Below are 24,431 nucleotides of genomic sequence, written 5' to 3'. Positions count from 1 at the left end.
AGTGAGAGACTGAAGATCAAACCAAGGAAAGGTACGCTTGCAAAGAAAATTAAGGCAGAAAACCACCTTAGGATGAAATTACTGGGAGAAGCATTACGTTGACAAGGTATACTCTCTGTCATTGCGTTGTCCCAAGGCTGGGGTAGGGTCATAAGTTTTAAAGCAGCTGTGGACGTATACAGCATATCAGGAATTATAAACTGTGTGACATTCAATATTTTCTTTAAATGCCCAATTGCTAACATTGTAAGACCATGTTAAAGTCTCAGGTCTGTCTTCTAAAACTAAGTAACCTTCACTGCAAATCTCTGCTTTTTCATGATTTAGCAGAAGAGTCTGAAGACATCAACCACAAAAGTTCAAGTGCTGGAACACAATTAGAAGGACCTCCACCTTAGGTTTAAACATTGATGAGGTTTTAAATAATCCTATCTTGAATATTGAGTTTTGACCACTGGCAGCAAGGCAACTGCACCCAAACCTGCTTCCAGTTGCTTGGACTGCAGAATATACTAGCAGAATTACTGCAGAATTACTGCAGAAATATCTAGCCCATGCTCAGTAGCAGAAAGGAGAAACCATGTTGCCACAAAACACAACCAAATATTCCGTTCCTTTTGAAAGGAAAGGAAAAGGAAATGCAGAAGAGCAGACACAGAATAGCTGCCACAGGTAGCTGCCAGTTATCCTTCATTAGACAGGAGACCCAGGAAACCTGCAGCCACAGTATTTCAGTCATGGGACCAGAAGAACCAGTTAACCCAGTGAAAGACCATGACTTCTGTCATGTCAGTGAGCTGGTTACTTTCAAAAGGACAGTGCTTTTCTCTCAGAAGAAAAGCACCAATGTGAGACTTCCCCCTAAAAGGACACAGGCATCTCCTGTGCATTGCTACATCGCAGGGTGCGCTCGACTTGATTACTCCTGCCCCCGAGTCTATAGCCATACAGCCACAAGTAAACGTACCTCCCCTTCTCCCACCAGTAACTCCTTTCAATTTGTTGTTGAAAAATGCTCAAGGACAAACTGGTTTTCCTTAAGGTTATAGGTAATTTCTTTAACAGAATTTATTTAAAACACTGACTCCAGACAGATAACTCCTTATTCTGCAAGTAACTTCACCTATGTCATCAAAACTTACTCAGTACGAGAAAAGAACTAATGCTTGACTTTAAGCTGCTTTCAATATGCAGGACTGGGTGACATGCAGGAATAATTCAGTTTCCTAAGGCGGGAGTTTTGTGCCTCTGAGCACAGCTGCCAAACGAAGAGAAGAAATCCAATATGCGTTATCAATCATGAGTGTCTCAAGTGTCTTGTGCGAATTTGTTCCCTTTAGAAAATGGCAAGGAAGCACTAACCAATAACTATACATAACTGAATTGCTTCACTTTGTGTAGAGCTGAAATATTCCATTTAGGAATGAATAAAAAAAAAAAAAAAGAAGACAGAGGATCTGTGGGAACACTAGGCAAATCAAAAGGAGAGATTAGCAAAGCCTAACACATCTATGACAACATTTCTGGGGTTTTTTGATAAGTTTAAGCAAAAGTGACAGCAAAACTGGAGAACCTCTACTATAAAATGTAGACTACCTAAGAAATCCTTCTTAGCAAGTTTCCTTGTTTCATGCTTAATACAGCAAAGCTACTTTAAATATTATAGTGGCACAAATTAAAAGTATTAAGAAAATAAAAAGTATTTAACTTTGCAGAGACCTCAGGTTCCTCTGAATGTATGCGTTGCCTTCAGATAGCAATCCCCACATCCTGTCTGAAATCTGTCAGTGTTTTCAACCTCAGTTTGCCTCTGGCTTGCACCTGTTATCCCCATAACGCTTCAGCATGCCACTAATATATCATATAATTTTTCAACTATTTGCTACAAGACTTTCTAACATGCCTACCTGTAGAGGCCCAAGCAGGTTCATTCAAACCAGACTGGTGCTGGTTTCACCAGTAAAACCTGCAGAAAAAACAATCTGAGTCAGTCCTTCACTCCCGCCCTACTTCCAACAGCAGGCTCACATCGCTCAGAGTGCAGACAACTGGGTTGAAGCCCAGACAAATATAAGTGCACTTGCAGCCTTTACAAAGCAGTAATATTGATGCAAACAAGCACATCCTGTTTCAGATCATTTCCAACAGTTACCTAAAACCTCTTAACTTTGCTTAAGCTACGCTTAACTCCCAGCGTTGTATTTTGTCTTCCAATTAATCAATTCTCAGTTCTACAAGTCTGCAAGTAGAAAGGAGACACTGAAGCTAACGGAGGGCTTTTCTATTTCCCAAAGAAGCAACACGCAGACACATTAACTCTCACCTGCAACAGCTAAACCTTTCAGACTTTGTTGATGAACCAAAACATCATGCTGTTTTGTTTAAAATAAATTACTTTTTTCATCTAAAACGAAAGAGATACAAGTTCTAGTAGTATTTCTGTTTTCTGTACATTGATTGTTATCTTTCCCCACGTTTGCTTGTCCTATTTCAAACTTCTTAGTATTTACACTCCAGGAAGGAAGAACAGCTCAGTTAAAAATTACTTTCAGTGGTCCACTAGATTTTTTTTCATTTATGAACACCTAGGAGAGAAATACACTTTTTTTTTTTAAGCTGTGAACAATATGTCCTCTGTCCATTCACATGATTAATTACAAATTATTTCTCTCCTGCTCAGCCTGTTTCACTTTGAGGTTCTACCTTTTCAGTAAAATCATTCAGATGAGAAATTCAGGTAAAATGCAAATCCTGCAACCAAACCCTGTACTTAAAACAAAATAAACAGCAAAATGGGTATAAACAAGTACTACAAGACTTTCCATCATTAATAGCTGTGGAGATCTAAATGCACTCTCCAAGGGTCAGATGCCCACTGTATATTTTCATTAGATTGCGTGGTTTTAGAGTTTGAAATGTAAGACTACAGGACTGTGACTTAACACAAGAAGGTGGCCTTTTCCTGTACAACAGATGATATCCGTCTCCATCTAGAACTATAGCAAGTGTCAATCATGAGACTTTCAGGTTTAATTGCCTGTAACAACCACAAGCAGTACAAACCACAATAGGAAGTCAGTTAATGAACTTGCAACAAATGTAAAAATTGCTACCAAGACAAAATTATGAGGTTGTTTTAAAATAACAGTACTCCTTCCTTCCTGCATCACTTACATTTTCTCCTGCTACAAAAATTTACAGATGCTTTTTTCATCTCCAGTCTCCAAGTTTTTCACAGAAGTAAAGGTTTGATCCAACACCCACTGATGTCAGAGGAAGAGACAAATCAGACCATGGAGGAAAATATCCAGGTTGTAAAAGGTCTGTTCCGACCAATTAAATGTCTGGCTTTAGCAGTTTATAATGACACCAACAAGAGCCAAGAATAAAGATTCCCTGAGATGAAGACTTGGCAGGTGTCGTAAGCAAAGATGAGGATGGATTTTGTGTAGCCTTCATTCTCTTCGTAGTTATCAACATGAACCATTCACACACTGCAATCTATTTATGCTCCTGCAACAAAACAGAACTTGAAATTCTTTTTTAAAAAAGAAAAAAAATTGGAAAAAAACTACCTGACTTCATCCTACCTTCTCTTACCTACAAAAGTTTCTAGCTTGTTGTCCCCACTTACCTGAATACGCGAACTGTACAGACATAAAGCCAAATTCAGGCATTTTTGTGTATATGGAATTTACATGCATATGTTAGTTTGTGTATTTGTAAATGTTTCTCATCCACAGATATGCATACAAACACCTATTTCTGAGCAGAAACCCATCTACAGATGTCTCATTTATTTGCTCTCTCTGTGCCCATAGCCAAAAAGTAATACATGTAAACTCCCAGAGCGTTATTTTAAGCAAATCTGTCACTATTAGGTCAAGTTCAAAGAAGAAAGCAGTCAACAGGTCAAAAGAAAAAAACCCATAATATTTTGATTGGCCTTTTCATTGTTTTTGGAGAGCTCCTGAATAACACACTGTACAAGAGAGAGCTACCAATTGTTTTCAGTTTCACCAAAATTAAAAGCCAATTTCAAGGGTACCAACAATACTGTCCAGCAAGTACTTTATCATAAGAATTTACTGTCTCGAGTTGTCTCCTTTTTTATACTTCATTTTCCTTGAACAATAAGAAAGCACTCATTTTAATTTCTCATGCATTAAGAAAATTCTCTGTCTTAAAGTTCACATTCCCATTGCATGTGAATTTTTCCATACCAAGATCATTATTGATTGCACTGTAACAATCAGCAACTACCATACACTTCACATCCCTCTGTAAAACCAAACTGACATTCAAAACACCTATCAGCCTCATTCAACTGTTCAAAGAGAGACAGCTAACTAAAAAAGCACCCGGCATAACAATCTAAGAAACCCACAATCCATATGCAGCACAAGTTCCTATGCTTCTGCTGCATATGTTAAGAACCAGAACTGAGGGAAACACTGAACACTCAGCCCAGTACCACTGCGCTGCCTTGATGACGCTGACAAGTCTCTTGCACTGCAGGTGGTCCCAGACTGGGTTCTGTTCACCCATGGCTGCTTGCCCCTGCTGTCCGCGATCACTTAGGACAAAACCAGAGGTAGTGAAGGAGAGGAAAGCCTGCAGGTACAGGCTTATACAGGTACAGCCTTGTACCAAGAAATCAACAAAACCATCCCAAAACCTAAAGAACTACTATGATGTTTTTGCTTATACTTTTTCTTGGGAAATCCTAGAAGGACTAGAACTCTCACCAGTCAACAGCCACATATAGCCTTTTATGTCACCCTCCTATGAGCTGTGTCGCGTTTTTCCCCCATGATGCAAGCTGCCATAAATAGACGTGGGAATTCAAAAATATTAAATGAGTTTTGTGGGATTTGTTTTCTTTACTTAAAAAGGGAGGAAAGATGAATAAAAGGGGAAAAAATTAAATCATATAGTGGAATACATTTAATTACATCTAGAATCGTCTGAGGGAAAAAAGAGAATAATCTAAACAAATTTAGCATCTGAAACAAAGTCCGGAGTTCTACAGCACACCAAAATAAAAACACACAGAAATACAGAACTGTCCCAAAGCCAGAGCACAGGATGTGTATTTACTTTACGTAGACACCATCACTGTACACAATAAACATTCTCTGGGCAACCTGTTCCAGTGCCTCACCACCCTCACAGTAAAGAATTTCTTCATAATATCTAATCTAAATCTACACTCTTTCTGTTTAAAACCATTAACCCTCATCCGATCGTTACACTCCCTGATAAAGAGTCCCTCCCCATCTCTCCTGTAGGTCCCCTTTAGGTACTGGCAGGCTGCTATAAGGTCACCCTGGAGGCTTCTCTTCTCCAGGCTGAACAACCCCAGCTCTCTCAGCCTGTCTTCATAGGAGAGGTGCTCCAGCCCTCTGGTCATCTTTGTGGCCCTCCGCAGGACCTGTTCCAACAGGTCCATGTCCTTCTTGTACTGAGGACTCCAGAGCTGGACGCAGTACTCCAGGTGGGGTCTCACCAGGGCAGAGGGGCAGAATCACCTCCCTCGACCTGCTGCACATGCTTCTTTTGATGCAGCCCAGAATGCAGTTGCCTTTCTGGGCTGCAAGTGTGTATTGCTGGCTCACGTTGAGCTTCTCATCAACCAACACCCCAAAGTCCTTCTCCTCAGGGCTGCTCTCAAGACATTCCCTGCCCAACCTGTATTTGTGCCTGGGATTGTCATGACCCAGGTGCAGGACCTTGCACTTGGCCTGGATGAACTTCATGACGTTTGTATGGGATCACCTCTCAAGCTTCTTCAGGTCCCTCTGGATGGCAACCCTTCCCTCCAGTGCGTTGACCACACCGCACAGACTTGGCCTGGATGAACTTCATGACGTTTGTATGGGATCACCTCTCAAGCTTCTTCAGGTCCCTCTGGATGGCAACCCTTCCCTCCAGCGCGTTGACCACACCGCACAGCTTGGTGTTGTCAGCAAACTTGCTGAGGGTGCACTCAATACCACTGTCCATGTCTCCGACAAAGATGTTAAACAGCACTGGTCACAATACTGACCCCTGAGGAACGCCACTCATCACCGGTTTCCACTTGGACATCGAGCCGTTGACCGCAACTCTTTGAGTGCAGCCATCTAGCCAGTTCCTTATCCACCAAGTGGTCCATCCATCAAATCCATGCTTTCCAATTTAAAGGCCAGGGAATTAAGACATGGGAATATAGTTTTTCCCTTCTATTTGATCTACAGTTACTCAGAAGAAAACAATAACAAATTTGACTAGCTTATAGATGTTGTTGCCCTGTGCTTGGTCTGAGGTGGTTTACTTATCCTTCATAAAGAAAACATCCCAAGCTCAAGTATATCTGGCTAAAATGTATTTTTATATAAACTCCAGAAACTTACTGGTTTTCTTGAATACTTGTTTTTCACTAACTATAAAGTCAAAGAAAATCTGAAACCACAATCTGAAAAACAAAGATTCAGAAATTTTCTAAAAATATATGTGAAAATGGTAACTTAAACTATGAAAAGGAATCTCTCCAGACAAGCATTTTCTTCACAAAATAGAAATAAGCGTCCTGCCATACTTACTGTTGGATTTTTTTTGTTTTATAATTATACATTTGAAGACTGAAAATACAAAAAAGAAAGCTTCCTACATCTGCTTTGTGAAGAATGCCCCCGAGAGAAAGATTATTTCCATCTTGAGATAACTAAGTATTTCTATTGTCCAAGACACAATACTTTGACTTATAAACTAGTGATTTGACAGTTTTTACTAAATAGATGATTTTTACTACTCTAACACAGGCAAAATAATATTGAACTTTCATTTATTGGAGATATCTTAGAAAACAGAATTGATAACACTCATGTCACCAGTTAAGATTTCAAGTTTTGCTATCATTTTAGTTGAGGAAGCATTTTTCTCCAAAATCTGAAGTGTACAATTGCTAAAGAATTTGGAAAGTGTATGATATCACAGGTATCACTGAAAATTTGATTCAATTAAATATTGATATTTCATTGATATTGATCTTGAAACTTTGGAACACAAATGCAAAATTCTGTTTCTAACAACGAGACTGTTAGCTATCAGAAGAGTCAAACATCAAACAAAAATCCTACAAAATATATGTCTGCACATATAAAAGTAATCACTATTCAAAGTTTCCAGACAAAATGCAAGGTGAAAAATAAGTGATGCACCATTGCTGCTAAAAGTAAAGCTTATTATACCATTTCTCTTACAACTTGAGCATAAGTCCAGACAAAAATGTACAGAATTCTTTTCACACAAATATTTCCAGGTAGGATTAAACACTGCACAATATTTCACTTTCCTGTTTCTTGTTTAGAGAGCAGAAATAAACTGCTTTCAATCCAAGGAGAAGACAAGTGCTTCATGTTCTTCAAACAAAGCTCTTAGTTTGAGTAAAGGAAAAAGTTTAATCACTTTGCTCAGTTAAGCCTGTACGTTTAAGAAGTATTTCTGGACAGGAGCTTTGCAAATGATCCTTTTAATGTTTATATGAAACCAAGGTGATCTAAACAGAGAGGCCTCTTTTCTCTGTAGGCGTCTTTTTTCATTAAAAACAGGCCTTCCAGTTCAAGGCCTGCAATGCGAAGGAAAATATGCTGCTGTTGCTCAAACTTTATACACTATTTGTTTAAGACTTAATTCCTCTGAGCTGTCAAAACACAACCTTTCAGCAGTTCAAACCTTCAACCAAAAAAAAAAAAGATATTCACAAACACCTTCAGGCTCATAAGGGGAGACCTGGTTTGCACCAGAGCTGGCACAAAAGCCTTCTGCAATGGACAATTCTCTTACATAGGTAATAGCCAGCCTGAAAACAACAACAAAACAACAATAACAATGTCCCCCAAGACACTCATTATGGAGATAACACTGCAAGCCTGAAAATCCTTCTGGATAAGCATTTTTATTTTGGTTTAGTATCAAACATTTCTACTGTGCACTTTGGCTATGGCCCAACACTGCCCTGGTACCTGTTCACGCTGTGAGTGGCAGAGAGGGTCTATTCACTTGGAGCAGGCAGTACCCTGAATTGCCTCCATGCACAAACACGTTCAATGTTGAATGCCCTTCCCCTCCTATTCTCAGCAAAGGAGAGACAAGGAAGATGAAGGTCCCCAGTACTGACCACTACAACTAAAACAGATGTGCACCCACAACCCAGGCCCACTGCGCTCCCTCCCTGCCACACAGGTTGCCTTGTTCAGCTGCTGTTAGCAGGACCCTACAGTTGTGCAATTACCACCTCACCGGCATGTTCAGCTAAGTCACGTTTCTCCACTCAGCTCTAGTCCCACAACTCAAATGGCTGATGCAAAAGAAAACCAGCAGTTATACTGAGTATAAATTGTTTTCAGCAGAGAGCATGGCATTCTAGATCCCAGCTACAAATTACTATGCTAAGCAAATTAGGATGACAAGTTTTTTCTCGTACATGACCAAGAACCTAAAAATGGCTCTACCTAAGCTATACCACAGCAGTTCCCTTTCTGTCCTGCACTGGCCCATTTGTGTCTGTAAAAAAGTATCTTTTACAATCAGATCTAGAAAACCACTGCTAATGACTCACTGAAGCACTATTACTAATCTGGGATTTATGCCATCATTTTTCAGTCAAGACTGATTAAAGAGATTTGGCAATATTGCAAACATAATTCAGCATCTCTGGCACTGTTTAGAAAACTGTGATCACAGCTTCACATGTATTAAGACTGGTGGCCATCTGCAAAATTTCGTGCTGATGCATCCAAAGAACATATATATATTCAGCCAACCATTTGAACTGTGGGTGAAAGATGAGTGGGAAAAGAAGAAGACAAGATCCAACAGGGTATGATTAAGCAAATACCCTGTTTTAGAGAGGCTATAGCTCCAGCATTAAAAATACATACTTTGTGCAATGCTGTCTTAAGTGTTGCATACACATTTTATAACATCAAAATATTTTTATATTAAGAACAAATTAAAAATGAATATTTCTATTAAAACACAGACAACTGATTTTGATACATTGCACCTTAAAACAATAACTATTTAAATGTGTTATCAAACTGCAACAGTGTTTCTCCCCCACACTTCCTCTTTCCTTTCGACTTTGCCTGAAATTAGGACTGCAGCGACAGGAGCAAACACCCATTGCTTCAAGCATTCTTCTGGCACCAAGAAATGAAAGCAGGGTACAAAGTTAATTAAGAGCATAATATTAAGAGCTGTGCTATCAGCAAAGTGAAGGTGCAGACAGCAGCAGATTTTCTGTGACTCTTTACTAGAGAACTTGTCTCCACTGCCATCTGAAAGCAAACATCTAGCGCTCTGAATATGAAAATTCAGTTAAAGCCTGGAGGTCAAACTGCTAACAGCAACAGATTTCAGACTCAAGCAGATGGAAGATAGAAACTCCAGCTCTGACAGGTAGGGACTACTGCTGCTATGTGGGGCTACAACGTCATTTGGAGGGGTTTCACACAGTTGTTAGCAAATCCTTTTCAGAGAAAAAGTAGGCCAGTCAGCCTGACAGTGCAAACAAATGACAGCATCACATTTCCAAAACCTTCCAATGTGTTACATGTCCCTCTCATCGTCTCCCCCCTCTCTACATTTTCCAGTAAAAACTATCTTCATGGGGACATCACAGACCTCCCACTCCAGCTTCATGCCCCTCCTGTTCTCCAGAGAGGAGAACACTCGCTTACTACTCATCTTACAAACTTCACTCATCATGTGTGTCATTTCAAGGATTTCCACACTGGCCATTACTGCCAGGAACACTTCTCTTCTTGGGTCTAAACCCTGCCCTCATTTCCACCCCTGCTAGCACCAAACACTGAATGTTGCGGAGGAATTAAGCAACCAATAAATGCAATGTCATACACATGCATCAGTAACAAATTATCACTTTCAAATGTGAATGTGACACAAGAGGAGGTCTCTGGGAAAGGACATTTTTGAGCATCTGAAACACATTAAGACAGAATATCAGGGCTGAACAGCATATGGACGAGTTTCTTAGTGTAAAATCAGAGGGACAGAGCAGGACACGTGCCTGAAAGGCAACATAGAAAATGGCTTTAGCGGTGCTGCCACACGAAGAGAAGGGTTATCAACCATGCTGGTATTTTGGTAAATATGGGCACATGCTATATGCACATACAGGCGCACTTGTGTTTTCTCACACAAATCTTCACTAAATGTTATTTAGGAATATTCAAATGAATGCCCAAAACCATGTTAAAAAACAACAAAAGTACCCAATCATAAAAAGGAAACATGTAGCTTTATCTTCCTTTTCAACCAGCAGCTACCTCCCCATTACCTAACAGCGCCTGCTCTCGGCCCTGTGCAACACATCATTTAGAAGAAAACCAGGTCTACACCCAGATTACTTCCAACCACATGTACCACAACAGGAAAGCACAAGTATATCCTGCATCATTATATCATCTCATTCCTGTCTGCAAACAATAACCTCAGACAAAGGCAAGACCTATTACAAAGTATCTCCACTAAAAAAAGCAAACAAACAAACAAAATTCTTTTCCCTACAATTACCCACCTGCACAATGCATTTAAACACTCTTAACCAAACCCTTCCTCAACACACACCCACTCACCTTGTAAAGAGGTGCAACAGCTGTTGCTGTTTCAGTAAACAGGGAGGCAGGTGACCGGATGGGGAAGGAGGCCAACTTCCATTTGACAGCCTGGGAAGTCTTACGTTTCAGGAAGGATGAGAAGCGAAGCAGCTCTTCAGAGACAGAGGCTGCTCCTTTGACCAGAACCAACTCTCATGCTGCCTAGTCTGGAGTAGGATATTTTGGTTCTGTAGGAAACAAAAAACCCTTTACATCCAATATGCCGTGGTACTCAGAGCTACCTGACAGAAAGGACTACAAGCCAACATTTTAGTAATGTATCAAAGTTCCAGCTTCAACACACAACAGCCACAAGCGTCTCACCTTAAAAAATATCCTAAGCAAGTGTCTGGTCAGAAGTAAAAAGCTGCCCGTATGGGCAGAGAGAGAAGAAAGTGGTATGTATCTTGGAGCTGACAGAAATGGGAAAGATGAGATCATGACAGCACCAATGATAGGATAACAAGCCATTTCCTTGGTGTCAATGGCTTGTTGAAGACATCATCAATTGAGCAACCATGGTTTTATTTTTAAGTCATCTTTCTTCCTCTCTGGAAATTAACTACATTTGCATATTTCTTTCTACCCACAGGGTAACCATTAAAGAAGTTTTAATATTAGTAATCATGGTCACTAACATCAAAGCATCTGAGACTGAGTATTTTAGGATAACCATGCAAAGTGAAATATTATTTCTATATGCATTGACTGCAATTAATAGTTTTCTTTGATTGAGGTATCTGTAGTAGTCATCGTGGGAACCTCGTGTTTCACTTTCAGGTTTTCTTTTTTCCTGTTATGCTTTAGGAGGCTGATTCTGAAAGTACAGCAAATTCTTATTACTTAAAAATTCTATGTGGCCTCTGTACTGGACCTTCTAACTCACACCTTGAAGGTGCTCCTTTCAAGCATTAGTTCAGTATTTTCAAAATGTATTGTGTAGGAGGCTGCTTCTCCTTTCATTTTCTTTCTGAGAAATGTAAATCTCCCGATTTTTAGACTTTTGGGTGCTTTTACTTTCTGACTGCTAATTCTGTTAATTCAGTAGTACCAAAGTTCCATCAGAGTTCATAGTTACCCTTCCTTGTTTTTTTCTTGGTTTTTTTTTCTTTTTTCAAGTCTTGCTTTTTGCAGTTCTCTTATGTTATACTCTCATGATTGTCAATCATAATTCCATAGGGTCTTTCACTATCTCCTTTCCAACAACTACATCATAAAAATTATGATAAATTATATTTTCCCTATCTTCCCAATAAACTAATGTCAAGGTCTTTTAAAGTCTGCTTGCCTAGAACTCATACATACGGCTTTTCCTAATCCTGTCAAACTTTCACAGACAGCCCATGCCTCTCAAGTTGTGTTTTGCAAGTACCCTTTCTGTTCAGGTATATCTCCTGCCACCTTCATGGCTTCACTGTTTCAAATGGTCTCAATTCTAGTCTAATCCTAATCTGAAAGGATAACTGCAGCAATGAGGAAAAAAAGGGCCATCAAAAAAAAAAAAATTTCCTTCTACTTATGGAACTAAAACTTTTTCTTTTTTTTTTTTATTCCCCAAGATCTTGACACTTTTTAGGTGAACTAAAGCTTTCCTCCTTCCAGAGCCACATAACGTTACCCTCCCTCGAGGCATATGTCTTCATGGGCTCTCCAACCTATCTGCTGAACAATAAACCAGAAAAAGAGCAAGAATATAGGTGGATTTTTACTGCTCCTTGCCTCCCCCCATCATAGATATCACAGTTTAAATTAGACCAACTGTTCGCAAATTCTAATTTATAAATCTCAGTAGCAGGTCCCAGATGGAAATTAGCGGGGTACACTGTGCTCTCGGAATCTCTGCATGCTTCTGGGAGGGCACTCGTCATGACAGGGAGCATCGCAGCACCAGCTACAGGAGCAGTCTGAAATTAAATGCTTCCTCTGAAACACCTGGCTCAAAACCTCCAGTTCAGACACTGTGTAGCTCCTGATACCACTGTGCTGTGGAAATACCACAAACTGGACTTGTTTGCGTTTCACTAATTCTTCACTTTCTAAAAGTTCCAAGTAGATGAAATACATATAGATACTGATGTCAGCACCAAACTGGCATCCTGTGCATAATTTTGCACCATGAATCCATAAGACAATGAACAGTATACAATTACATAAATCCAGATATATTTAGAAGCCCATATAAAAGTGAGGTTTGGCCATCCTCATAACCACTATGAAGGGCCTCAGAAAAACCCAGAAACACAGAGATTTTGTAAAACCTCCAAAAATTATTCCCTCAGGAATCACTGTTACTTCTGACTTTTCTACCCAAGTCTCACAATACTCAGCCTTTTCCTGAAAGTCTCAGGTCCCTGAAGCATGTATTACACATACGAAAGACAAAACCTTTCACCTTACCAGTATCAGAATAGAGCTTGCAAACATGCTGTACAAGTCAACTCATAAAGAGGGCAGGATGCATGTTAGTTCTTCAGCACCAATCACAGGCACAACAAATTTAAAGACATGAGGGTTTTCAGGAGGAGCAGAATGTGACGTGACCACACAGCATGCTATTTTACTCAATATTATTGAACGAGGACCGTCAAGATTGGGAGCTATCCTAAAAGCTCCCAAAGCTGGCAGACAAATAGGAAGTCTGTGGCAAGGATTGCTTCAACAACCCTCATGATTTTGAAGGCTTCCTGTGATTTCCAAATGCCCGAGGTTGATAATACTACTGCCACATACATTCTCTGACACCCCTTTTCAACTGTTGCATGTAAAAGTTAGGCTTTACAACCTCCTTTGTTCAAGAGAGAATATGCAAGACCTTACTCTACTTGAGACGCAACCACCATGACTTCTCCTAAAAGAACCTTTCACTGAATTCTCAAAACCAGTTGCGAAGAACTGTTTCCCTTCCTCCTCCTATGAACCTCCCCAGGTGCCTGTCCCAAAAGCAAATTTGCAGAGAAAGAAGTAGGAATGGGAGGGAGAAAAAGGTGCACTTACAGCAAAATAAATTTCTGCCCTCAGACTGAAAGCTCTCAGGAGAACTACTGTACCACTGTGTCTCTCTCCAACCCCTACCTGTCAGACGCAGTGTAGAAGACAGGTTCCAATAACTCCTGAGGTGAACTATCCCATTCACATACACGTCAGCGGAGGGGACTATGCTGTTTGCCTGCCTTCTTCACAGGGCAGCAAATACCCCAGGAGCAAACACATTCTGGGGATTTTAACACTCCAAAGCTAGAAAGGAGATGTTCAAAGCAACCCTGCTACAGCAAGATGGTAATCCAACAGCCCTCTGCTGTTTCAAGAGTAAGAACGTGTTACCTTCTGAACTGCAGAACCCTGAGGTATGGGAAACTAGGGGGAAAACATGCTTTTGTCCCTTCAGAGCAACAGGAGGGAAACAGAACAAGGAGGCAACATCAGAGAACCAAAGAAATAAAGAATTTCTATTCCTATGCCAGGCCTTTAGCCTCTGAAACATCTATGGGAGACATGACATTTACATAACAAAACACTAGCAGTTTTTACTGCTCTTCCTGAGAAGGGAAATCTCACTAGAAATACACTGATCCTCATAATTTGTTCCCCACTAATTGTCTCCCCATGTACCTGCTTTCTGCTAGGACTGGAGAGCAGTGTTTTTAGAGCAGCTCAGTGTCTCCCTGTGCTTAGCAGCTAGTCTAGTTGCTGAGCTGCTTCTACACAGCAGAGCAGAAGCCTCCACTCCACCAACATCTCTCCTCCCAAGGCAACATTACCCTGCTGAGAAGTAACAGGCATTATGCACCCACTGAAAAGCAGCACAGTACACATACTAAGAGCCAACAGTGAGCCTGTGATGACTTCTAATGGCTTTATTTACAGCCCACCAGTCCATTTTTAGCAGCATGCTTGTTTTACCTATGAGATTTTAATACCGTTGCTCAGTTCACATCCAAGTCTGCGAGGTGCTGAGGTTCCCACTTTCTGACAGCACCTGGACACTTACCACTCTACTGTAACTGGACTACTTATGCTATACAACAGAAATGCTAAATATTTTATGTAGATATGTTCATTCAATATATTAATTAGATATTTAATCTGAAATGTTCTGAAAATTGAATAGAGCACACACATCCATAACTCTCACTGCAGATTCACTCACTAGAGGAGCTTTCACACAAATTTCTCAACTGACTGTATTTTGCTGTGCCCTCTTTATTTTATGGAGTATATAACCTTCAGGTCATAACAGACTGCTTGCTCCCAGCTGGAAAGCCTCTTGGGAACACACAACTGTAACCTATCATTAATATATTAATTACAGAACATTTCAGACACCATGACACAAAAACACAAAGATAGAAAGCTACATGAGAACCTGATGTAGAATTAGAAGGCTTGTTCCCCATCCATCTCCAGCTCAAGTGAAGCAGCAAACTCACAGCTCATGTTGGAAGCCTGTGTCTCAGGCATTGACACCGTAGCCATTAGTACTTCTACCACAAATATAGTTCTTACTGATACTTCTTGGAAAGGGTAATTTTACTAAAATATAGATTGGGTCAAACTAACAGGAGAAAATAACTATTCTTGGGTAATCTGTTCTTGCCAAAAGAAACATATTGCAGAAAAGATTCAATCAGAGCATACATAATTTTCTCAAGTCTTATAAATTTGGTAAGATGAAGCCTGTCTATTACTTGATGAAAAAACCCAGAAGTAATGCAGACAACTTAGATGGCAGCACATATACATTTTGAGTTAGTGCTCAACAAATGCTTCCTCGCAGCTGTTTGGGAAAGGTACATTGCTTTGATGTATACCAAAACTTTTTTTTCTGCCCAGGCAAAGATGCACTTCAACATTTCCACCATTATTACCAAAAGGGGAAGAGTAGGAAAGTCTCTGTTTACATAGAAAGCAGTTTCTTGCTACAGTTTGTAAAGCTCCTCCTCAGCAAGAGAGGAGCAATCAGAAGCTGGGAACGGTACCATCACTACCCATAACTCCAGATCCTCACTACCACTTCTTAAAAGACTGCTGTTCTTAGCTGCTTACATTTGCCCAAAGCGTGTGCCCAGAAATTTTTCATGCTGAATGTTTGCCTTAGACTGATTTTAAAAGAATAAGCATTAGTTTCAGCTAAAACAGTTCAGCTACTGGCACCTGCACTGCCCTAGAGGTAGACTCACTGCTCCAGCCCAAGGGGTTCAGAAAACAGTCCCTTTTAATAATCATTCAATATCAGTTTGGCTGAACATTGAACTGGACCAACAGAACCCGTATTCTGGGACAAGCCTTCACGTTTCAGAGAAATATTAAATTCAAAAGCATGGGGAAAAAATTGCCAAAGCGAGAAGCAGATTCGAAGAGCAATACTGGCAAAGCTGTCTTAAAAAAAATAATAAAATGAAGGTGCCAGAAGACCAGGACTGAGATCCGGAGGTAGAAATAAGGTCAGAAATTACTTGGCTGGGAGGAATCATTGCAATAAAGAGCTGGGAGGCAGGCAGATATGGGCAGACCAAAGAGACTGGACAAGTAGCATAAGGAGGAAAACCAAGGAGGGGCAGCCTAAGCTGGTGCAAAGAGGATGGGAACCAGCTGTGGGAATGGGAGAGATACTGGACATAGACTTCAAGGGAGAATCAGTCTTCTTCAGCAGGAACTATAAAGTATCAACTACCTTGGGGTGTCCAACTTGAGACATTCATGATTCAACTTTGGAAATACACAGCCTTTTACACAATATATGCAGAAATAGCTAGGAGGGCTTAGCAGTTCTGTAAAACTGAAACTAGATTTGAAATCAGGCACACAGAAATGAGGAATAATGTAATGACCAATGGTAAAAGGACAATTTTTAAAGACTTGTCTTGCACCACACAGGAACTGTGGGGAGCAGTAGGGTTGAGTCCTAGGCCTCTGGAAGGATGCAAGTCTCAATTAGAAAACAACACTGCCCTCCTCTTCCTTCAATCTCCTGCTTTGTTTGCTGTACAACTTCCAATTTCTGCAAGAAATAAAGCTGTTACACTCACTGATGTCCTTTACTGCACAATTCATCCCCAGATTAGGCCCCTCCTGTGCATTAAACACAAAACAGAAAAGTAGATCATCTAACTAAAGATTTAGCATAATTGGAATCTATGAGGCCAAACTGTGGTTACATGGATTGCTCTTTTAAGACAGCTATTTTGTCAGCAGTGTAGGTCATTTGTGGTTTAAAATGTTGTCTTCATGCCTATAACTGTCTTGTTTGTATAAGGCAGCATTGCTTTCCATTCAGTATAGAACCAACAGTGCCGAACATTTTCCCCAATCCCAGAAATGATGACAGATGGTCTGCCCACACTTTGGGAGCAAAAGTTATGATCACTAGAAAACCTCAAAGACCATGTTCATCCATGTTTCTAAAAGTATGCAACTGGACAGCAGAGCAAGTTCATGAATCCACAGGGAGTTAAGTGTCACATGATACTACCTCCTAGCTTCCAGCTGTGACACCGACTTTTAAACATGGCTAGACATAGTTGACTTTTCTATTATTATCTCCTGGTCTCACATTAATTGTTGCTATATCTGTCTGTGTGATACTCTACAAATTTGAAAAGTGACCCATAAAAACTGGAATGGATAAGATACCCACAATATAATTCTCTTGTGCAGATAATGTCCATGCTTACTAAGCACCTGAGATCCTCTACAGACTTCTATACCTGGACAGGAAGACTTATCCCAGGTTTTACATTTTATATGTAGCATGTTCCACAAGGCAATACACCTCTTTCTAAACAAATGCTGCAATATTTCAGCTGCAATATTTCAGCAGTTCAATAAATTCTGATATTCACAGAACTGCTATCAGAATTAACAATGCGCTAATATTTACTGCTTTATGGTAAAAATATAACAGAAAAATGTCACACAGAGCTCAGCAAGTAACTCTGGTGACTGAAGATACTACCACGCTGCTGTTCAAGTTTACAGCCTCCCAAGCAAAGTCAATGGACCAGATCAAGTTAACGCTCTTTAGAAATGTCAAAACAACAGTTTAAATTAAGCCGCTGAACTTTGCACTAAAGTTGCTGAAGCACACGCACGCATTTCGTTCCACCTGCCCTGCTGTGGGAGGCAGTAATTTCCAGAGTAGTGAATGTAAAAAGTAGCTACAGGATCAAAAGAACTGTTGGTGGCAAGTCAAAATGCAGCAAGATGCACAGAGAAATCCAGGTGGGTAAGGGGAAAAAAAAAAAAAAAAGAAAGAAAAGAAAAAAAGAAGTATCTGTAGAGGGTCTATCAATAACTACTTTATTCTGAGCAACACTGAAAAAAAACCAAAAACCCACAAGCTGTTTTTCAAAAGAGCACTATGAATAATTAGAGGCTTAGCAAACTATGAGAAACTATTCCCATAACACTGGTCATCACAGAGAAAATGTAGAAAAAGAGCTGGAAAAAGAACAGAAGAATCTCCAAACAGGCAAGTATTTTTAAGACACCTTACACAAAGCCATTTAATTCTGAAGTCTTATTATAACTCTCAAAGATTGGTCAATTATTGACAAATTCTTCTAAAGCCTGAATCCAAGCTTCAGACTGCCAAGGGTTAAGGCTTGAAACAAACACAAACCGGAATTATAGGAAGATCTGATGCCTAACCCTAGCAGTAAGCCCAGCACTGCACTTTCCCCAACACAATAGATTTAACAACAGAGAATGACTGGAAGAACAAATTCTCAGCAAGTCTACTGTCCTCTGTGCCTCGACTGTTAGCCATAATTTCTACCTTAGAGAACGTCCTACTCATTGCAAGGAGAAATTTCAGGCATCAAATTCTTTCTAAGCACAATTCATTTTGCTTGTACACGGTTCTGTAGCTGGAAGGAAGTTACAGAAAACTCAGTGATATGGCAGGCTACTGCCAGGTAAAGATTTTCAAGCACAGAGTTAGTCTGACTAGTCAGCCTTGTAAAAAAGGAAGGAACTGAGCATGTGCAGAGGCACTCACAGGCAGTGGCTGTATTTGTAGAATTCTGTACAATTTGCTAGGCTGCAGGAAGGATACCTTACCTATAAACTGCCCCAAGGAACTGAGGTGCACTGTTTCCAAAGATCTGCAACATCTGTACATATACGCTTCATATAACTAGTCATATGGTGGAAAGAATAATTATTCTTATAAAAGTTTAGATGGGTGATAAAACATATTATTTTCTTGAGCAAGACAAAAATAGCCATGCTTGTGAGAGCAGACGAGCCCAACTTCTTTAAAGCATCTTATCTAGCAATGAGAGTTAGCAGCATGCAAAACCTGTAGCAGGCCTTTTTCTGCAGGTTCTCATTTGGTGTGGCACAGCCCCACTCACTTCCCATATGCTCAGGTTCAGGATGCATCTGCTAGGGAAGCCCAGGTCTAAAACCTAGCCCATGCTTCTGCATTCCCCCCAAGCACACCCCAGCTGGAGCTGCAGGTTCAGAACTCCTCCAGTTTTTTACAGAAGCTACAACTTTAAAGTGCTCCACTGGCAAATGCTATGAAATACAGATCAGAAACACACTGGATGCATTTTCCATCACTCTCTCTCTCCTCTTTCCTGTATAAGCCATCTACTCTCTCATCCTCCCCACTCTTTTCCGTTCACTTTCCCCTTTCTATATTCACACTCCTTTTCTCCCATGCTACTCCTTTTCACCGCGCTCAGTTATTTCCTCCACAAAATCTGTACTGTCTGCTACAAACTGGAAGAACAGAGCTGTATTTAGACAGCAACATCTCTCACACAACAGGCTTCTCTGTTAGCATGGTAGAGCAGTAGGCCACAAAAAAAATACAAGCTTTCGTGAGAAATACAAGAACATCGAAGGGGTTACATTCTCACGAGTGGGCCAGGTCTAGAATGTCAATGTCTTCTTCAAAATGTCTTGCTGATTTCATACAAGGTCTAGCAATATGTCACTGCTGTATGCAATGAGTACTTTCAGTGAATACAAACATGTATTCACAAACCTCAGCCACAGACAAATCCTTGGTCAAATATTATAAGCTGCACAGAAAGTCTCCACCTAAGATCAAGATCTCAAGTTGCCTGGAGATTAGGGGGAAACTACAATACTCTTGTATTTCATCAAGATGGTTTTAGTTAAGTTAGGATATACCTTACTTATATCTTCCCTATTTACTATTTATTGCATGTTTGGTAAAAATATAATAAATTCAAGAAGTTCACACTCTGTGGAAGTATAAATGGACAGGGACAGCCTTCTTGCTGAGTGAATACACTTTATTGCAGCTTTCAAATTTTTTTTTTTTCAAGTGCTAACATATTTCTGCAGAGCTGGCACCTCCCTTTCCCCTGCAAGAGGCAGAAAGAAAAGTGGCTGGCTCAACGGGCTGACATAAGCAGGAGCACAATGTCCATCTGTGCTGGCTGATGCAACGTCATTAACCCCAGTTTCTGAAACTGGGAAAATACAGCAGTAACTGCCAGGGAAGTCTGGGAAGTTTGCCTTCCATTATCGTGTGCCATACAAACCACAAAAGCCAGCTATGACCCTACCACTTCCCTGTGCAGCCAAGACACACACCCTCTGCTCAGTCATGTCCTTAATTTACAAATGTTTCTGTTATTTTCCTTACTTCAGCTGCTCCACACTTCATTCTCAGCCTGCTTTGCCCTGATTGTTCTTTGGTTTTGCCTCGCACGCTGCCAATCTGTGGCGACACTTCCCTTACAGTAAGCAGACCTCTACAGAGAACAGAACATGGGAAGCAAAGGAAGAAGAGCAGTGGCAATGGGAAGTTGCTGTGAAGCAGGAAAGGGAAAATCATCCTTCTATCTGAAAGCCAGGAGAATCAACTTCATCTATAGTAAATAGCTTATCATATTAGGTTAAGCAGCAATGGGTGTGATTTAAACACATTTAAGGCTACGCCTATCTGCCTGACTGATGTGGGTGAGGTAGACACACCCCAAAGCTTTCTTCTTCCAAGTTCAACAACATTTTCCAACAACATTTCTGCAAAGGATGTCTGTTTGAGATTTAGGTAGGTAACCCAACAATAGAGAGGAAATTCAGTCTGTCAGAAAAGAAACAGGAAGAGAAGTGACAAGCAGAAGCAAAGAGTGTGTAAAATAGAGCTCTGAGCTGTGCTGCCTGCGTTATTTGATCTCCTACCTCTCTTCAAGGACAACAGGTAGAGGTTTCAAACTTCACCTCCAACCAAGACAATTGCTCTCCACAGCTAGGCAAGAAATGGGGAAGTTTTTCCAACAAAGTAACCTACAAAGGGGGTCCGAGAGATATTCTTATATTCTAAAGGTGTATCTTATGTACTAGCAACAAGGTAATTAAAATTTGCTGTTACAAAGTACACACCAGAAGCCTGCATTAAATCTTTACAAGGAAACAAGAACCGAAAGGGGATTCTTTGCCTTCTTATTTTCCTTCCTAATTCCAGTACAACAATACAGAGATTAAGGAGCCCAGATCATACAGGAAACAGAGCAGCCACTCCTCCTAGCAGTCATTTCACTCCTAAGGAAGAACTTCTTCCATTTAATACAGCACCTGTGCAACCAGACTGGACTTGAACAGGTCTAAGAGACGGCTGAGGACGTCCAACCTTCAATATATCCGAGATCTTAAGACTGAAAATTCTACTGCCCTAGTAGGGGTATAGCCTTCTGTCTCATCTGACAGCAAGGGAGACAGAAGTAAATAAGTTTCTGCAGAGGAGTGATCACTGTCTTCAGTAACGGAGCCAAACACCCTCTGAAAATCACGTGCCTCCTTCGCCACACTTTGTCAGGGTTCTTTGTTTCTCCATGGGTCCCTACAAGTTACCACCCACTATAGATTAAGTTAAAATTAGCTCATTAAAAATAAATTAAATCACAGGCAAAGTTGTCATGTATCAAGAAAAATATATACAGCCTAGATACGGATACTTGAAAGCAGGACTGAAATCATGATTTGGTACTGACAGCAGGGAGCAGTGAATAAAAGAGGTCACATCCACGTCAAAGTTTGGAAAGTGCCAGAACTTCTAAATTTAAGAACACTGAAATTCAAGTTCTTGCCAAAAATACATATATCCCCCCCCTTCAATTTGCTCCCACCTAACATTCGCATTGAGAGTCACAGAGACTTGTGAAAAAATTGGCAAGATATTGCATTCTCTGAGTTCCTAGAAGCAAGGTATCCCATTGAATTAAAATCATCAGAAGCAGGAAAAACCTTAATAAGGTTCTAACTTAAAAGCTTTTGAAAAAGAGCATTAGCAAACTGTGCTTCCTCACGGGGAAACAAATAATCTTGTTTCCAGGACAACAGGGTTCTGCTACCTCATCTCCCTTGCTTTAGAGTTTGAGGGCATGCAAACACACAAGAGCCTCTGCTCCTGTTACTTAAAAAGTAACCCAGCAAGACCTTCCCAGCTAGCTCTCTACTGCCAACACAGCCAACCTTAATACTAGAGACTTCTGCAGAAGTATATTGGCCTGCAGATGGAGAGCTACTGTCAACACAGTGCCTGACTGCCCAGGCAAAAGCCTCTCTACCGTCTATGCAGCACATGCAGTCCATGCTGACCAGTATATATTGACTTTGCTCATTGTACGGGGGTAAATGTATGCCACTGGGACAAAGCTACAAGTTCATTCTTGCACTGCTCCATCAAAGCCACGTGAAACAGATGATGGTGCATCAGTACTGCAAAGGCAGTGCAAAGACAGTCCTACTGTATTTTACAACCATATTCCAGCTTAATAAATGGGCAAAAATCTGAAATATGCACCAAACTAAACATACAATCTGTTTCCTTTTAAGGCTTCTCTACATGGGAAAGGAATCATAAAAGCTGGTCTGTAATAAATTAACGGAGGTTAAACGTTCTTAAACATCCTATCACTTTCCACAGGGCACTCTGCTCGCAAAGCTCTGCTCTTCAATCCCTATTCCCCAAACGATGGCATCGCTGCCGAAAAAGCGGAGCTCACTGAGGAGCACGGGTGCACCATGCATCATCAGACAGCAACCACGAGCAGACCCACCGATCTTCACTTTTTCACACTTCTGCTAGCAACCCTGAAGGGACAATCCCACATCAGGACGTGGCCTGCTGCCCACACAAGTGTTTCCATGACTCTTTTTGAGCACGAAAGCATGCAGGTGCAGAGGGTGCAGCGCTACTTATGGCCCCAACCACAACACCTCACCCCGGGGTCACCTCACCACCGCAACCATCAACACGGCAGCTCACTAAATTTCTCAGGGCCGCGGGGCCTGCCAGCCTCCTCGCTGCTTGACAAACCCACGCCGCAGCACAAAGCCATAAAAGAAGCATCCAGGCTAATACCAAAAAGCATGGATCTCGTAAAAATACCTGGAAACAGGAACGCAAAGGAGCTTTCAGCCACACACTGAAATAATAAATTAAAAGCAACACCATCGGGTTTTTTTGATGTCTCGCTCTTGCATCTCTTCCCGAGTCAGCTGTTTATACGCCCTTATTTACACGCGGCACAGCTCACGGACGCTCAGGACGAACCTCAATAACAGATAAACGCGTAACAACGTACCCAATAACGCCGCCAAACACAGCACCGCGCTGCAGATGACAACAACGGAGCCCGAAACCGCGCCGCGGCACGAAGCAAACCCGGCTGCCGGGGCCTCCTTCCCCCTCGCAAGATGGGGGCTCGGCGGTGCGCGGCCCGGGACGGGGCGCTCTCCGCGGCGACGGCTGGCGAGGAGGCACCCCTCACGGCCCCCCCACCCCTCAACGGCCGCCCCCCGCGCGCGCTGCCACCACTCCAACCGCTCTAACGGCCGCCCCCCGCGCGCGCTGCCACCACTCCAACGGCCGCCCCCCGCGCGCGCCCTGCCGCCGGTCCTGCGGCGGAGCCCCGCGCCGTCCCCCGCCCCGCAGCTGTCAGCGGCGCCTCCCGCCTTAGCCGTACCAGAGCCGGCAGCGCACCTTCTCCCTCCCGAGCACGGCAGGGCTGCTCTCCCCGGTGCCCGGCAGGCTCCCCTCGCTTTACCTCCGCAGCCCAGGGCACCGCCCCGCGGCAGCCGCCGGCGCCGCACCCCCAGCGGCTCCGGCGGCCCCGCCCCGCCGCTGGGCTCGGCCTCCCGCCGCCGGTGGGCCCCGCTGCTCCGTGCCACGGGAGGCGGGCGGGGTACGGCACGTAACGGGGACGTAAGGCGCAGGCACAGCAAGACTGGCATCGCCCTCCCGCCAGCGCTGAAATAAACCGGCTTTCAATAAGCCTCCGGTTACCCGAGGCTCGCCTTCCGGCCTTCCCGGCGAGCCAGCTGCCTGCTCTTTCGTGCTTTGTCATCTCCCGCTCCAAAGGACGCAAAAAATATAGAAACAGGGATGCTCTTGTGTCATCATCTGCAGACAGGAATTAGGGATTTCAAGAAAGCAAGCGTCACAGGTCTGAGAAGTTCCCGCATGGCAGCTATGAAGCTTGGGCCAAATAATTTGAGGTAATAATCAAGATTGCTTCTTTCCTAAGAAAAACGTCAGCGTGTTTCCTCCATTCCTCCTTATTCATAGTCCACACCTGAATTTGCTTGATAAACTGGCTCAACCAGCTACATTTGTTGAAACTGCTGTACAGGTGGAGTCTGGGCTCCATTTCTTAACCGATTTCTATACGTATCAATGCTATCAATGAGGGATTTAACTTTAGCTTAACTTTAACCAAGCAGCATTAAGTGTAATTCGAAAGAATGCAAGAAGAGGTCCCAGGCCAGCTCTGGCTCATTCTA

The 24,431-nt window shown here is 41.9% G+C and overlaps 1 protein-coding gene across 9 annotated transcripts in view; it reads right to left on the bottom strand.

Moving 5' to 3' along the window:
- The window catches only part of INPP4A (inositol polyphosphate-4-phosphatase type I A), a 126,398-nt gene extending 102,595 nt beyond the window's left edge, over nucleotides 1–23,803 (bottom strand). For 4 of the 9 annotated variants that reach the window (XM_063339805.1, XM_063339813.1, XM_063339822.1 and 1 more), the window contains exon 1: nucleotides 23,615–23,802. The gene's annotated coding sequence lies outside the window, so the exon portion shown is untranslated. Of the gene's footprint in view, nucleotides 1–23,614 lie in introns of all 9 variants that reach the window. The other 5 variants (XM_063339831.1, XM_063339848.1, XM_063339863.1 and 2 more) reach the window with 3 other exon arrangements.
- Between the last annotated feature and the right edge of the window lie 628 nt (nucleotides 23,804–24,431).

This window comes from Chroicocephalus ridibundus, chromosome 1 (genome assembly GCF_963924245.1).
Source record: "Chroicocephalus ridibundus chromosome 1, bChrRid1.1, whole genome shotgun sequence".
Taxonomy (NCBI): Eukaryota; Metazoa; Chordata; class Aves; order Charadriiformes; family Laridae; genus Chroicocephalus; species Chroicocephalus ridibundus.
This window is presented reverse-complemented; position numbering and strand designations above follow the sequence as displayed.